This window comes from Panthera pardus, unplaced genomic scaffold, assembly GCF_024362965.1.
Source record: "Panthera pardus isolate Hobbes unplaced genomic scaffold, ASM2436296v1 HiC_scaffold_13, whole genome shotgun sequence".
Classification (NCBI taxonomy): domain Eukaryota; kingdom Metazoa; phylum Chordata; class Mammalia; order Carnivora; family Felidae; genus Panthera; species Panthera pardus.
Window position 1 is genome coordinate 82,185,997 of NW_026526688.1, and position 17,583 is coordinate 82,203,579.

At 38.7% G+C, this 17,583-nt stretch overlaps 1 long non-coding RNA gene across 1 annotated transcript in view; it reads left to right on the top strand.

Moving 5' to 3' along the window:
• Window positions 1–17,583, top strand: part of LOC128776535 (uncharacterized) — a 110,934-nt gene that overhangs the window by 69,015 nt on the left and 24,336 nt on the right. The gene's annotated exons all lie outside the window — the stretch shown is intronic.

Genomic DNA, 17,583 nt, shown 5'->3' on the forward strand with positions numbered 1-17,583 from the left:
AGGAATAGCCACAAGGCCCCTGGAAATGTTCAAAGATGTACCTAGACTTCACAGACTCCAATGCCCCTTAGCTTGGTGTCCGTACCTGGGCATCAAGAGCCTGGCTTTCAGGATTTTGGACTTGTCCCAAGATCATATTATTGAACCCAAAGATCTTTAAATGATTAATTTTTTTTTGTAAGTTTATTTATTTTGAGAGAGACAGAGACAGCATGAGTGGGAAAGGGGAAGAGAGGACAGAGAGAGAGAGAGAGACAAAGAGAATCCCAAGCAGGCTCCACACTGCCTGCCAGCGCAGAGCCTGATACAGGGCTTGGACCCACAAAGCCATGAGATCATGACCTGAACCTGAACCAAGAGTCAGACGCTTAACTGACTGGGCCACCCAGGTGCCCTTGAATGATTAATCTTTTTAAATACGAAAAATGCTGAGGATTTTTATATGGAAGCTGCATCCTGATGAAGATAAAACATTTTGAAAATAATTTAAACTCTAAACTCTAGATTTGTGTTAGATACATCAAATTTGTTGATTTTAAAGTTGTTGATTATTAGATCAGAGTTTGGAGACGGGGCTAAAATTCTTAGGTGCATCTGAGTGGGGGAATCCTGACAGTGCCTCGTTTCTCACACTTCACGGTACGTCAGAATCCCTGAAGTGCCCGTTAAAACGCTGAGTGCTGAGCCTCGCTACTGAAATTTCTGATCCAGTAGGTCTGAGGTGAGGCCTGAGAATTTCCATTTTTAACAAGTTCCCGGGTGATGCTGACGCTGCAGTCTGGGGACCATGCTCTGAGAACCACTATCCTAGGTGCATGGGCTGTAGAATCTGGAGTCTAGACTCTTCCTACCCCAAGCATGGTCCTAGACAAGAGCATTGGCATCACACAGAAACACAAAGTTTCGGGTCCCACTCTAGACCTATTGTATCTAAATCTGCATTTTATAAGGTGCCTGGGTAATTAGTACAGACATGAAGGTGTGAGAAGCACCACTCCCAAGGCCCCTGTACATTTGTTATCACCCAGTACATTGTCAGTTGTTCTGGATCCTCACAACAGAAAGCTCTCTGAGCCACGTAGCTTTCAATTTGAACACGGCTCTGACTGAATATGACCGAGGACCCCCTGAGAGTCAGCTTGTGCAATATAGTCTAGGTCTTTCTCACCTCTCACTCACATCTCATCAGAGAGTGAATTGAGACCTATAAAAATGGCCAATGAACAAAATCCAATAGCTTAAGTGCCCTGACAAGCTTGCTTTTACTGCAGCCACTAAAAACACAAGCAGAGACTCTAGTCCTTCTATAATCACGAATGAGGTGATTCCTTTGGAGCCAGAATCCCATGAAGCAGACGGGAGCTCCTGGGTGTCCACCTTCTCGCCCCATTGTACAATTCCATAGAGCAGAAATGTCAGTGCTGCTCTTGGCAGGGCTAGCTGCAAGTCTCCCTGTGTGAAGGCAGGTGTTCAGCATCAAATAACACTGCCCTGGACCTGAGCAACCCAGGGAAAAAATGTAAGTGAAACTAAACAGTTATGATAAGAACCAGTCGACCACCCGGTCCACCCTGCCCAGCTCATCCCACTCCCCTCCACCTCCCTTCTTTGCTCACAGAACTCAAATGTCTGGGAATGTCTATAGATTCCAAACGCTATTTAAAAAACAGGCTCCACAAACCTCAGCTTTATTGAAGGCACTTAGCACAAAAGACTTCATCCAGAAGAACCCATGGAGATAAGCTAAGGACAGGGTTTGCGGGGTTAAGAACAGGGTTTGCAGACTGCAGAGTATTAAATGTGCAGGTTAGGCTACGAAATCAAACATTTGGTGTGTCTTTTGTGGTTTTGCATTGTTCTAGAAAGTCATCCATTCAACGAGTCTATACCCAGTAGTAGGGTCTCTGGGGAAATACCAAAATGAAGCTTCTTGTGGGGGAAATAAGTACGAAGATGAAAAACTAGAGTGCAACGTTGAGAGAGTTTGAGACCAGACATCTTGGTCACCAGGAAACTCTATAGAGGATAGAGTGCCAGTCTCTGAGATAAAAGAGACACGTGCCACAGCAATATGAGCAGACACTGGTGGTTGAGATTGTGGATGTGCTATCTCTTGATGTCACTTAACTTCAGTTTCCAAAGGACACTGAGGCCCATTCTTTGAATTAATGATCATATAGCAAGAGAGTTGTGGCTTGGAGGGATGGGCCTTGGAACTAAGGCATCTGGAGTAATGGTTTGGACTGGTGTTAGTTAGTGGATTTAAATCACCCAAAGGCTTTGCAATGCACTTAAAACCCCAGCTCCTTCGCAGGACCTACAAGACCTTGCATAACTGTCTCCTACCCACATCCAGCCTCATTCTTCCCTCTGCTTCCAATGCTTCAGCCAGGCTGGCCTCCATGACCATGACTAGTCCTTTCCTCCCTCCAGGTCTTGGGTTTTGCTTCTGTCCGGGATGCCCTTTTCCAGACCTCTTTACATCCTTCTCTTGAGATGGGATTTCTGTAGCCTCCTTATCTGAAGTAGCCCTCACTCCCAGTTACTCTCTGTGCCATCACCCTGTTCATTTCCATTTTAACTGTTCTATTTATCAATTACTATGCAGCAAATCACCCCAAAACTTACTGGCTTAAAGCAAAAGCAATCATTCTATGATATATCTCTAAATTTCTTTGAGACAGGAATTGAGGAAAGGCTGGGCTGAGTGGCTTCTGCTCAGCAGAAGCAATTGCAGTTAGGAAGTGACCGGAGCTGGAACAGCACGTGGCTGGGGCAGGGGGGTCTGGATGGATTTCACTCTCCTTCGTGTAGTCTCTTAGTCTCTCTAAGCAGGCTAGTTTTAGCTTCTTCACAGCATAGTGGCCTCAGGGTAATCCAACTGCTTACATGGTGGCTGAGACTTCAAAAGGCCAAGTGTTCCTGTGAGCAAAGTGGAAGTTGCATAACCTTTTATGACATAGTGACATTGAAAGTCTTACAGCTTCATTTCTACGTTTTATTGGCCCAGATTCAATGATGGAGGAATAAACCTCCACGTCTTAATGGGGAGTGGCTCTAGGAAAGCATGTGGGATGGGAGATCTTGTTACATGCAACCTTGGAAAGAAAGTACAATCTGCCACAAATCCATTTGTTACAATATGTAATTATACTGTTTATTGTTAATTTCTTTATTATGTCTCCCTCCTTAGAATGTATGTTCTCTGAGGCCTGGAGCCTAATCTGTCTCGGTTATTCCTGTACCTAGCCCAGAGTGGGTGTGCAATTGTTATTTAGCTGAATGTTCAACGAATGCCTAAATGCCAGGATAAATTGATGCTTTAACTCAATTTTTTCAAGAAACCAAAACACATCATTTGTGAAATACCTTTCCCTTTGACCCACCCAGTTTCTAAAGGATGCAGCAATCACTACACAGCAGTGGTAAGAAGCCTCCCCTACCCCTTCTTCCTCATAAGCTGGCATTTCTCCAATGGGGTTTAGTTCTCATTCAGAAGACACGGACGTTCTGAGACTCCTCCTGTGTTCCTTGGCCTTCTTGTCCCCGAAGCCCACGACCCAGACCCTCTTCCTAGAGGTGCAGCCTCTGCTATCAAGTACCTGCCTTCCCTCTAGTCTGCTGCCCTATCTAGTTTTTCTAGAAGGGCAGTGGTTATGTCAAGGGAATTCTCTGCTACAGATACCTCACTGTATGATCTTTTGATCACATTTTACCTAGCCAGATAGTGAGACATTTGGCTACTGATTGGCTTTCCATATGATTGTTTACATCTGGGTAGGAACTACTTGCTGAACATTTTGGGCTCCCTTTAAGTTTTTGCCCGTAATTAGCTCAACTTTCACTACATATGCCTCCAGTGTTTTGTTAAATCCCTTGGAAAGAGATTGGGGGACAAGTGGAATTGAGATTGAATAGGTCCAGTCAAAGTTTTCTAAGTATAGTTTTTGGGGGCAATCTCAAAACTGCTTTTTTTCATACACAAAATGCACTTTGTCTCCTAAAGGAAGAGTAATGGTGGTTTTCAGACGAAGATTCCTTACAAATATCAGCATTGCTGTTTTTCTTTTATAATGAGGAGAGAAGCAAACTGGATAATGAAGTAAGACCGGCAGTACCAAGTTCTAATCTCTAGAAGCTCCATAATCTGACTTTGCTTCTATGGCACTATGATATATCCAGGTTGTATCTTTTTGTTAGGAAATTTAACTTCATAGAACATGAACTAAATATATTATGTTTGGAGCAGTATGATAATGCCATACTGTTATTTGCCCAGGCTACCTGCCTGCAAATAAACTTTTCTGAATCTGGCTATGTATTTTGTTGTGGCTATCTCTGCTTCTGGTGAGGTAGATCATGAACACAATAATGAAAAGAAGACGATCCTTCCTGAACTGGAGTTGAATAGACAGGCTGATCAAAGAGCCTGGAAACCAGAGCTTATGAAACAGTGATGGTGGCAAGGTTGTATGGCTGACCCAGGGGTCCAGTCAGCCTGCATATGGGAAGTGGGAAATGGGAAATTTAACAATGCCCAGAGTGACAAATGATGCTGGGTTCATTTAATGGACTAAGTGGAAATCTCATCTGGAATTTTAATTGTGACACAAGATCTCACCATCCTCTCTTGACCCAGGCTCCAAACACAGGCCTTAGGTAAATAACCAAAGTGGGTTGGATTTAAACCAAAAAATTGGCTTTGCCAGGTAAATACTGTAGACACATATGTTATCTTTTATGTCTAGATCTTGTCTTTCCTCCCACGTTCTCAGCATTTTGAGAAAAAAAAACTTGCCCTCTACACCTTTGTCTTCCCAGCAGGGCCTGGACTAGTCTTCAGTAACTATTTGTCACTAGGTGCATTGTTGTAAGCATTCTTAATGCCCTCTGTGATTAGTTCTGTGTTTTCTGGCCCTAAAGTCAGGTTCTATAGTGTAAATGTGAGAGAAAGTGTATAGGAAGGAAACCTCCAAATTTCTTCCTTTCTTCCATTCTCCTACCTTCTTTCTTTGATTTTCTCTCATAATAGAAATGTAGGGCTGGCTTTATTTTGTTTTCATATTTTGTCTGAAACTTTGGTAACCAAACTTCCCTTTCTCCCTTTACATTGTAGTAAGTATAATACATTGATATGAATGTGGTTTTTTTGATATCTAGTATTGTAGAGGGCTCAATTACAAGCACATTAATAGGAGAGCCTAACTCAAAATGAGTGGAAATGAAATACTTTAAAACAAGCTTCTAAGAAGCCAACAGAAACAAATCAGATAATTTCCTATAATGAAACAAGGAAGTATAGAGGTCAGTTTTCACATGTATCTGTGTCGGGAGGAGGTTGAAAGTAGGTACGACGTGTGAGTTCATGTCCGGAACAGTATCACAATGCTTTGTGAGATAAATGCTATGGAACCCCCCTCCCCGCCGTGTGATTGCTGTATTTGATATTCAGCATGCCTTTGAAAAATCCTGTGGGCTGTGTTTTTACCAAAGTTGGTAACATAGTGAGTCCAGCTAGATAACAAGCAAACTTACCAACAAAGTATGACTACATTGTAGTGTATGAAACTCATCATCAGAAATAAATGTTTGAAAACAAAATGAGAATAAATATTATCATTAATTTGGCAGTCACATTGTGGGAGGCAATGCAAATACCTAGAAATTTGGAGTAATGAAGTCATTGTAATCTCAGTAAGTTTTTAGAAAAATGGATAGACAGATTTAAATAAATTCCAAACCCCCTCCCCCTTTTCTCCTTACCAGAAAAAAAAAAAAAGACAAAAAACAGTATTGTTTATTATACTAAAGAGATGCTGGGCCAGTTTTGTCAGTCAGACTTCAAATGAATTGCAGTTATATCCACGGAACACTATTTTCAAAGGACTTTCACTATGTTATCTTGTTTAATGTTTGCAGAAATTTGGCAATTATCTTTATATCCATTTTTATCAGATATGAAATAGGTATAGATAGGGGTGACTGGGTGGCCCAGTCGGTTGGGTGTCCAACTTCAGCTCAGGTCATGATCTCACAGTTCGTGGTTCGAGCCCCACGTCCAGATCTGTGCTGACAGCTCAGAGCCTGGAGCCTGCTTCGGATTCTATGTCTCCCTGTCTCTCTCTCTGCCCCTCCCCCACTCATGCTCTGTGTCTCTGTCTCTCAAGAATGAATAAACGTTAAAAAAAAATTGAAATAAATATAGATCATGATGTCTTCCAAATGTTAATCATTCAGTGTCTCTTGAATAAGACATTGGAAAGACCACAGTGATCAGTGGCTTCTGACTTAATTTCCAGTGCTCGTCCAGCAACTCCACCATCATGCCATTATCTAGTTCAAATTACCTTGGGCTTCTAACTAGAAACACAGATTAATTAATTAATTAATTGTATATTTATTTTTTAAATTTATTTATTTATTTTGAGTGAGAGAGAGAGAGAGAGAGAGGGAGGGGCAGAGAGAGAGAGAGGAAGATAGGGAATCCCAAGCAGGCTCTGCGTTGTCAGCTCTATAGAGCCTGATGTGGGGTTCGAATGCACAAACCATAAGATCATGACCTGAGCTGAATCCAAGAGTTGGAGGCTTCACTAACTGAAGTGAAGTACCCAGGCACCCCGAACACAGATTAATTTATATCGTCATCATTAATTCATAGATTTCCAATTAGAATAGTGCACGATCTTGAATTACATTCTGAAGTCAAAGGAGTATAACAAGAATTGCCATAGTAGCCCGTCCACCCCCATGTGCTGAGTCACTCCCCCTGGAAGAGCACTGTTGCCCTCTTGGAAGCCATCCAATACATCCAAAATTCAGGTGTATTTCAGCTTCAGTATTCAGTTAAGGCTTTCCCTTTTGTGCATGTTTACAGGAGAAAGAAGACAACATTTAGTTTAATCCTGGGTCTTTTTCTTCTAACAATGTGGAGGCTACTTTCAAAAGAGCTGAAATGATAAATAGGATTTCCTGAAGTGTTGCTGCTCAAAGAGGAGTCTATGGGGCAGCAACACTGGAGTCAGAATCTGCTTAGAAATGTAGACTCTCAGGTTCCACTTCATACTTAGTGGATAAACTGCTTTTCACAAGATCCCCCAGGTAACTGGTAAGAAAGGACATTAAAGTTTGAGAAACACTGGCCCAAAAGACAGAATACTAATTAACAGGACTGGGGATTGGGACTGGGGGATCGAGGTCAGATACAGCAACTGAAGTTGAAGAAACGAACACATTCTTTCAGAGCTTGGTGTTCTGCAAGTTTGGTATGTGATGCCTGCTGTTCAAGGTTTTTGGCACTAGAGGGTGACATTGGGCTGCACAGCTGAGGGAGAAAGGCCTCCCTCCAGGAAGCAAATGGGCATCTTAAAATGAGGTACTATTAAACACTTTTGGTCTCGTGTTAAATTTTCTCTAGTTACCAAATAATGACTGACATTTATTAACATGAACCATGTGCCAAGCACTGGGCCAGGCCCTTCATGTGAATGGCTTCGTTTAGTCCTCAGAGGGGCTATTATTGCCCTACTTTAAAGATAAATTGGAGCTTCAGGAGGTCAGGGAATATATTTATGGTCACACAGCTAGGAAGTGCTGAGAAGCGATGGATCGGACTGAGTCTGTCTGTGAGCCTGCGCTCTGATTCTCCACACTGCACTGTCCCCTCTCTTGGCTCCTCTCACAACCTGCAGGGCATGCATAATTAAATAAACAACTGTGACTTTGTTAAACAATTAAAATAGAAAAACAAAGAATTAAGTTACAATTCTGTGCATTTTTAATGCACTTTCTTTGGGAGGCAGGAGAGCACAGAGGTTATGTCTACAGGCTCTAAAGTTATTCTGTTCAATATAGGAGCCACTAGCCTGGCATGGCTATTGAGCACTTGAAATGTGGCTACTGTGGCTGAAGAAGTGAATGTTTAATTTGCTTAATCCTGACTGGTTTACCTGTAAAAACTTGGTCCAGATATTAGAAGCATTTAAGTATGCCTGGAACAACTGGGGTATGTGAATCTACTTTTTCAACTGTCAAGTAGTTTTGATAAAAATTTCATGCCTGAATTAAAATGCACTGTAAGTGTGGAATACACACTGGTTTTCAAAGACTTAGTATAAAAAAAGGATAGAAAATATTTCATTAATAATTTATGCATTGATTACATGTTGAAATAATATTCTGGGTACATGGATTTATATAAAATATGTTATTAAAAATAGCTTCACCTATTTCTTATTTTACTTCTTTAATGTGGCTACTAGAAAAATTTAAGTGATACACAGGGCTTATGTAATAATCTTGTTGGACAATGCCATTCCCAGAGACAGATTGTTGGGTTCAAATTCTCATAGCTTAATATGAGATATTAATATTCTTAATAGCTACGAGAATGCTGTATCCTTCCATTTCCTCATGTATGAAATGGTGAAAGAATACCTACCTCACATGGTTGTTGAGGAGGTTAAGTGAGTTCATATTTGTAAAATGCTCATCGAATGACAATTCTTCATGGGTCTTTTGTGTTTCTGTATATCTTATAAAGCAGAAGCACTGAATGCCTTTGTTCTGAACTATCTTTTCAAGGATGCTTACATAGCAAACAGCCTTGGAAAACAGAAGTAGCTTCTCCCTCTAATGCAAAGATCAGGTAGTTTTGCCTACTGTTCATCATAAAAGGGTTGGTGTTCCTAAGCTCGAAATTCCTTTTCTGCAACTGAACCCACTGTGTGTGCAAGTAGCACCTGGCCCCTTCTGTGTTACTTTATGAAATTTGGGGCTCAGAAAACTGGATGTTGGTTATGGTTATTGTTTTGAGTAATAAACTGTCCTTTGTCTCTGAACCAGGAGTTTCATGTCTTCTGCCAGCATTTATGAAATTGTGACAGCCTAATTTGTTAGCTTCTAAGTAGAGTGAAATCTCAGACCCTTCATAGTTCTTTATGGTACTTAGAATAGGTGCCTGGCACATAGCACTAAGTATTAGATGTTATTACTTTTACCCCGCACTTACTTCCACATGGTTGAGCTGAACTGCTACTGTCTTATGCCTTTTGTGTCTACTTCCATTTAGGAAAATATCTTTTTTTTTTCATTTTTTGGGGGGCCCCTGACATTATGCTTAACTGTACCTTATTGTTCATGCTTCACAGTTGACTTCAGGTTGCATGTGGTAAAATTGTTAGAACTGAATCAGCCTAATGGATTTGATTTGTGCTCTCTGAATGTTGTTGGTTATGGCTCCAAAATTCTTCTCTTCCAGGAGAATTTTATAGAACTAAAAATAAAGGCACATGGGGCACTCCCATGCCCCTGGTTCCTCTGTCTGTACTTTGGGAAGTTTGGCATATGATAAGAGTCAGCCACTATCACTTGTGTCCACCAACATTCTATGTATATGGTGCTATTCTTCATCTGTATACTCAGAGATGTGCGTACACATTATTACAGTGCATAGTTTCCACACATGCATAATGGTTTTAACTGTACTATAAAACTATACCTAGAGTTAAAAATTTTATTGGTTTTGGTCAAAAGCCAATGTAAAAAATTTCAGAGCAAAGGCTATACAGTACTCTTTAGTACTGTAAGAGTACAGTATACTATTTGGAATAAGCTATGGGATCAAAACATAACAAAGTCAGAGGGAATGTGAAATATTTTAGTGTGGATTATATATAAGGGATTATCAAACAAACACATCACCAACACATATAAACTGAACTCTCTGAATTGCCTTTAGGTCTGGTTTTTGAAGGAGACACTCTATTTTCATACTGGTAACTTAAATTTAAATTTAATTAAAATTAAATAAAATTAAACATTCAGTTCCTCAGTCACACATTTCAAGTGTTTGATAGCTACATGTGGCTGGCTAGTGGCTACTGTATTGGACACTGCAGACAGAATACATTTCTATCATCACAGAAAGTTCTACTGGGCAGCCCCTGCTCTAAAAAGTGCATAAATAGGGGCACCTGGCTGGCTCTGTCGGGTAAGCATTCGACTTCAGCTCAGGTCATAATCTCACAGTTCGTGGGTTGCAGCCCCGTGCTCCGCATCAGGCTCTGTGCTAACAGCTGGGGGCCTGGAACCTGCTTTGGATTCTGTGTCTCCCTCTCTCGCTGCCCCTCCGCTTCTTGTGCTCTGTCTCTTTGTGTCTCTCAAAAATAAATAAATGTTAAAAAAATTTTTTTAAGTGCATAAATATTTGAATCAGATGGTATGTCTTGTTCTATAGTGAGCAGCATTAAAAGTTGCTTCCAAAAGTTCTCTACCAAGAATTGACATAATTCTAGATAAAGTGATTTTCTACTTTTTCAAGTCTGTATCTTCATTTAAATATATCTATTCACAGTGATATTTTCCTTTAAAAATATTTTTCTCTTGATAGGAGTCTTTCACAGCTTTCTGTTATGACTACCTACTATCTTGGCACAATTTGCATAGCTTAGAACTAGCATATATTTTGTTTATGGTTACATATTGCTTTAGCAACCCAGTTTAGGTTTATTTTGAACAGGTAGATGAATTCCAGCGTACCTGAAAACATCGTAGCTGTGCGATTATGATGCTATTGCTGAAATGAAAACAGCAGCTGTGGTACCAGCAGCAAGCAGCCCCAGCTTCACACCATGAGGATGACCAACTGCCACGCACAAATATTCGCTCTGTGCTCCTGTGTACATTCTACTCAATGAAGCACAGGCCTGGAATTAAGATATAGGACACATCCTCGGTTCCCTTTTGGAGGCAGAGCCATGTTTCCATCGAGGACAGTATTACGATTCTGGCCTTGTAGTTAAAACAGCCTATAAACCTATAAAACAGGCTTTAGATCCTTGCCCTTCAAAGTGTGGGATGGGACACGTACCAGCTGTATTAGCATTACCTAGGAATTTATTAGAGATATAGAATCTCAGGCCCCACCCCAGACCTACTGAATCAGAATCTGGATTTTAGCAAAGCCCCCCGGTGACTGGAGGCCCACTGAAGATTGAGAAGCTCTGCCTTAAGATAACGAAAATGAGACCTCAGTAAGTCCGATGACATTTGTGGAGCGCGGGGTTATGAGTTGAACTGTGTCACCCTCACAAAATGTGTATGTGAGAGTCCTAACCTTCAGTACCTCAGAATGTGTCCTTATTTGAGGAAAAGTTCTTTACAGAGGTAATCAAGTTAAAATGAGGTCGTTAAGGTGAGCCTAAATCCAACATACCTGAGGCATGGCCAAAAATTTTTTTTTTCTTAAAAAAAATTTTTTTAATGTTTTATTTATTTTTGAGACAGAGAGAGACAGAGCATGAGCAGGGGAGGGGCAGAGAGAGAGGGAGGCACAGAATCCGAAGCAGGCTCCGGGCTCTGAGCTGTCAGCACAGAGCCCGAAGCGGGGCTCGAACTCACAAACCGTGAGATCATGACCTGAGCCGAAGTCAGACGCTCAACCGACTGAGCCACCCAGGCGCCCCCAAAATTTCTTAAACAAAAGCTAGAAGATCTCTGTTTATTTGTATGTTATGTATGTGATAGATATGTGATATTTTTCTATGTCTGGATTATATTGGCAAAATTAATTTGTAAAGAGCTTTATTTAATTGGTTTAAAGAAAAAAAGCGCTTATATAAATTAAGTAAACTAATCCAAATATTTTTCGAGTTCACATGATTGGAGATAATCTTTGATAAATAAAATCTCCTTTAAGTTGTTGGTTTAATAAAAATGGCGTGTCTTCAGAGTTATCAGCATATATTTTTTTAACTTTAGAGAGAGAGAGTACATGTGGAGGAGAGGCGCAGAGGGAGAGAGAGAGAATCTTAAGCAGGCTCCACACCTAGCACAGAGCCCGATGTGGAGCTCAGTTCCCATAACCCTGGGATAATAACCTGAGCCCAAATCGAGAGTCCAACAGCCAACAGACTGAGGCACCCAGTTGTCCCCACAGTTATCAGCATTAAATATAATGCCAATAAATAACTGATTCTCCCTGGGCTTATTAGTCAAATTAATTCATGTTATCTCTGTTTCAAAATTTGTTAGCAAGAAAATCCACTTGAGATAGTGTCTACCTTGTCCAATGTCTCAAAGTTTTTGTGAGTAATGTAAACATAGTTGTTGGGAACAAATGATTTAGATCGACAAATATGGAATAAGAGTTTTTAGGCACAATAATTATGTTTTATGGTATGTGTACTTAAAAAAAAAGGAGCTTCCACAGATTTTTTTGGTAACTTGAAACTGTCGGGTTTTGCTAAGTTAAATTAAATGTTGGAATTTCATTAAATATCTGGATCATTTTCCAAGCAAGATAAAACACCAAAACATTGACCACTGAACATAGGTTTGTCTACTTTTGTCTTCCTATTGCTGAGAAACTAAAGATAAACTTAGGACTGTTAGCAACCATGTCTTGTGCCACACTGAAAGACTGTACTATTTAAAAGGGCGTATGCTTCTAGGTATTATAAAACACATTTATAAATTTGTTGGTCCACAATTGCTTACTTATTAGTGTTCACTAAGAATTAAGGGATTCTAATATATAGAATATATATATAGAATATATATATAGAATATATATATAGACGGAATATATATATTAGAATTCTAATATATATATAGAGATAGATATGAACGATAAGGAGGGAAGAAAATGACCATATATGAGAAGAAGGCAAGGAAGGGTGTGCATTATTGGTAAGAGAATAGTAAGTTGTAGAAAGTTTGTGGAAAAGAAATCTTTGAAAAGGAATTTTAATGTGTGGTCCAGCTAGCTAAGATTAAAATGAATTTATTTAACAATTAGTTAATATCAGGGCGCCTGGGGGGCTCAGTGGGTTAAGCGTCCCACTTTGGCTCAGGTCATGATCTCACCGATTGTGAGTTCGAGCCCTGAGTTGGGCTCTGTGCTGACAGCTCACAGCCTGGATCCTGCTTCGGATTCTGTGTCTCCCTCTCTCTCTGCCCCTCCCCTGCTCGTTTTCTCTCTCTCTCTCTCTCAAAAATAAATAAAAACATTTAAAAAAAGAGAAAAGAAATGGAGTAGTTAACAGACTCCTATCTAAGATTTCCCAATTTCAAATCTGTCATCCACATGGATTCTTGGATTAGTAATATTAACAGAAATACTTGTTACAGCATTAGTTGTATTAGAGTTATTAGCTGGAAGGAACCTTACATAAGGAACTGAGTCCTGGTGCAGCGAGAGATTTATGCAATATCACCTGGCTAATTAGGTGTAGATACAAGACCAGGATCCATATCTCACAGCTCTCGTCCAGGGTTCCTGACAATCTACCTGGAATACATGGCTTTGGTAGCTGTAGATCATAGAACAGAGTGTCTATGATAATATACATTGCTTTACATAAAGCACATGGATTTTGCATCAAGTAGTTTTAATTATAAGGCTATAAATATGTCAAAAGGATCTGACAACATCTTCTTAAGTTACAAGAGTGAGCACAAGTAGTTTCTGATGTGGGCATATTCCCAAGAAGAATGAGTTTTATAGTCAGGAGGTACCCAGGCTTCTCCCTCCCTCTTCCTGGCCCCTTGTTTCCTCTTTTAAATTCTGTTGGTTTTAACATTAGAAAATGTCATAGAGAAATCAAACATAAATTAAATTATGGAAATGCAGAAGAAAGATTTCATCCAAGTTGTTTTTCTCCCTTTTATCTTCTCATCTTTGAATGATGGTAGGTTTTAATCTCCAGAGAGACCTCTTTGGAACTCCAAATAGGAAAAACTGTACCTTTTCTATGAGATACTAAGCATAGCTGCTACCTTCCTTTGGAAATAGTATATTAGTCTAAATATATATATGTATATATATATATATATATATATACACATTATATATACATTATATGTATATATATATATACACATATATATATATAAATGTGTATATATATATATATATATATATATATATATATATATATATATATAAAATGAGTGTAAAGAAGCAAATTCATAAAACTATCTCTTGAATTAGCTATCAGACTCCTGGACAAAACTAGAAGCTGATAGGTTTTGTTTTGGTTTGTTTGTTTTTGGAGCTGATACTTTTGATAGTACATATGTGAGGTGTGAAAATTCTTTTTTATTAAATGTTTATTTATTTTGAGAGAGAGAGACAGAGAGCGAGAGAGCGAGCTATCTGTCAGCGCAGAGCCCAATGCGGGCCTCAAACTCACAAACCATGAGATCATGACCCAAGCCGAATCAAGAGTCAGATGCTTAACTGACTGAACCATCCAGGCACCCCATGAGGTATGAAAATTCTTAATGACAACTGTGGGAATGCCTTTTCCATTGGCAGCTGCCTAAATAATTTAAGGGTTTGTATCAGGTTTCCAGGTAAGATCTCTCTGACTTCATCTTCCTGTGATTACATTGGGATTGAAGGCAATGAATTATGAATGTGTTCTCTTACAGGAGATCTCATCGTGTCCCTTCGTAATTCCACTATGTTCTCTCTTCTCGTCTGTGTCTAAAGCACTCTAATTAATACATGTATCATGTTCTAAAAAAGGAAAACAGAAACCATTACAAGTGTTTACAACAAAGGAAATTGAATGTGGGGGAATTGGTTACACTGGTGATGGCAGAGCTGAGAAGCCAATCAAGGGAGAGCGAGGGAACCCAGAGAGATTAGCAACAGCAAAAAACCAGTTGCGTCTCTAGGCTGTTACATACGTATGATTATTATTTTCCTTAAGGCAAGTATGCAGGAGCTGCTCTGTCAGGGATTACAAAGGTAGAAGATGCCCTCAGGAGATTTATGATCTGGTTGGAAGACCAGACATGCACAGGAAACACAGGGTGATTAAGGGCTAAACTGTGGGGACACACGCTAAGACCTAGAAGTGCAGTGCCTGAGGAAGACAGAATTCTGGTGCTCCCCAGCCAATGTGGAATGAACTAAAGGGTACTTTTCATGGAGTGATTTTGCCTAACTTGAAACTTTTAGAGACTAAGCTGATCCCAGGGATTCTGTCTATGAATAAGCACCTTATAACACTTTTTATTCTCTTAGAAATAATGATCTCTTATGGAGAAACAGCTTTTCTTCTCAATGAGTCAAAGAGATGTATTTATTCAGGAAGAAAGGAGACCCAGATGAAATCATTTTGCTCTTCTAAAGAATATTGGTGGATTATGGGGCTCCTGGGTAGCTCGCTCAGTCGGTTAAGCGTCCGACTTTGGCTCAGGTCATGATCTCACGGTTCATGGGTTCGAGCCCCATGTCGGGCTCTGTGCTGGAAGCTCAGAGCCTGGAGATTACTTTGGATTCTGTGTCTCCCTCTCTCTCTGCCCCTCCCCTGCTTGTGCTCTGTCTCTGTCTCTCAAAAATGAATAAAACATTAAAAAAAAAAGAATATTGGTAGATTTAAAATTTATGTTCAAAATACCATATCTGACGATATATATAAATACTCCTGATAGGGTTAATTGGAGGCAAAATGGCAAGTTTTGGGGTATCTGCAATCATCTTTTCTCATGTCCCTCCCCTTCTATATACTTCTTCCTTTCAATTTGGGCACTCAGTACTCTCAACTGCTCTTTTACATTTTTCACTTATTAATTCTTACTGACTTAAAGGGATCAGATTTAAACTATTTACAATGTAGAATAAATTTGAATCAACATAACCTCTTATAGCCATCTGATATATATATATATATATATATATATACATATACATATTATATATACATATATATGTATATATATATGCAATGAAACTGACCCTTAACATTGGCATATATTTTGGGGAATAAAAATTTAAAATTAGAACATGAAAAGTGACAACAGGAAAGCATATTTTAAAGAAGTAGTTTGTGTACAGAATATTTAAAAATAAGCATTTATATAACCATTCTGAATATTTAGGAAAAATTTTGAATACTAAAATAAAAAAGAATTTTAGAATAGCACATATATATCAGGTCATAAGATAAAGTTTAATACATTTGATCATGTTAAAGGACACAAAACACAGCCAATCTAACCAAATTTCAGGCATGCATTTACATAAATATATTAAATTAAGAAAAGAAATTGTACACTTAAACATCCTTTTCACCTAAAAATCATTAAATCCACAGATCAACAATAAAATCCAATTCTCTGCATTTACCACTTTAAGATACAATCGTTCTATTTTAAAGATAACACAAATACACTTGTTAGAATTTATATGCATTATACATATATTATATATTACATAGATAGTGTGTATACATATGTAGTGTTTGTACAGATAGATAAATATATATATACATGGGTGTGTGCACACGTACAGATACACACAGATGTACTTTAGGCCATCTGTACTATTATTGCTGGACTCTAAGTTGAGCTGAATTGGAGCTGCTTGGGTGTGACTGGTTATTGTCTTTTGCTTCAAACATGTTCATCATACCCACTGGGCTCACAGTCCCCCATTGTAAACATCCTTGCCTTTTCTATAGCACATAATCATTCCAGGCACTTCAATAAATATTTGTGGAGTTAATGAATGGAAAGGTAGCTGAATAATAGAGGACTGATCAAAGAGAACTGAATGTTTTAATAACTTGGTTAAATAAATCAGATTAAGTCAAATTTAGAGGGATTATCTGAGCCAATGACTTTGCCTATTACCCTTCAGAAGAACATTTATGCAAATCCCAACTAGTACCTATATTACCTCTGCTCCCTCAAACATGTACCTGCCTTTACCACTTGTTCTCACAGCTTTCCACGTCCTAACAGAAATTCAGGCAAGGATTCGTTACTTGTCAACAACCTAAAGGAAAATGAACAGCTAGAAGAACGAAAACACGTTAGAAGAATAAGAAAGCTAACTATTCTTTAAAACTGGACTAAATTAATCATAAAGATAAAGCCAAGGAAGACACAGGGGTTTTGTTTTGTTTTTTTCAGATTTCTTTTATGCTTATTGATGATAATGATTTGATAATTTTTTTATTTTAATTAGATGGGTTTCTTTCAAATTAATATGTCCTAGGGAATCAAGCCATCCAAATTCCATAGTACTTTCATATCATTTATCTTGTTACTATGTGGTTCTTGGTGAAATGCATGTCCAAAAATGTCCTGTGGATATGAGATACGGAGAGCACCTGATTCTCATAAGGCTGTCAATTTAATTTCTCAATAATAGTATTATGAATAGAATGTATTAATAGTATTAGGTTCTACTATACATGTAATCTTAACTTATTCTAGGAAAAGTCATGTCTGAGATTTTAAGAATGGGGTAAACACCCAACATACATTCTGGGCATAGACTACACCAAACCTGATCACACATTGTTCATATGAATGGAAACTATTGGCTAGTCGTCAGTGCAAAGAGAAATGTACTGGAATTAGTTTCTAACTATGAAGACAAAGTTTATTGTAAATTTATCCATTATGAATTTTACAGCACTGTTAATGTTATGTTCTTTCAATCCTATGTGCTAAAAATGTGTTTTTTTTTAACTTAACATATTATAGTCAATTGAGATAACCCACCAAACATTTGTTAATTTGCATGTATATATAAAATATACATATATTTTGATTTTAAGTAAT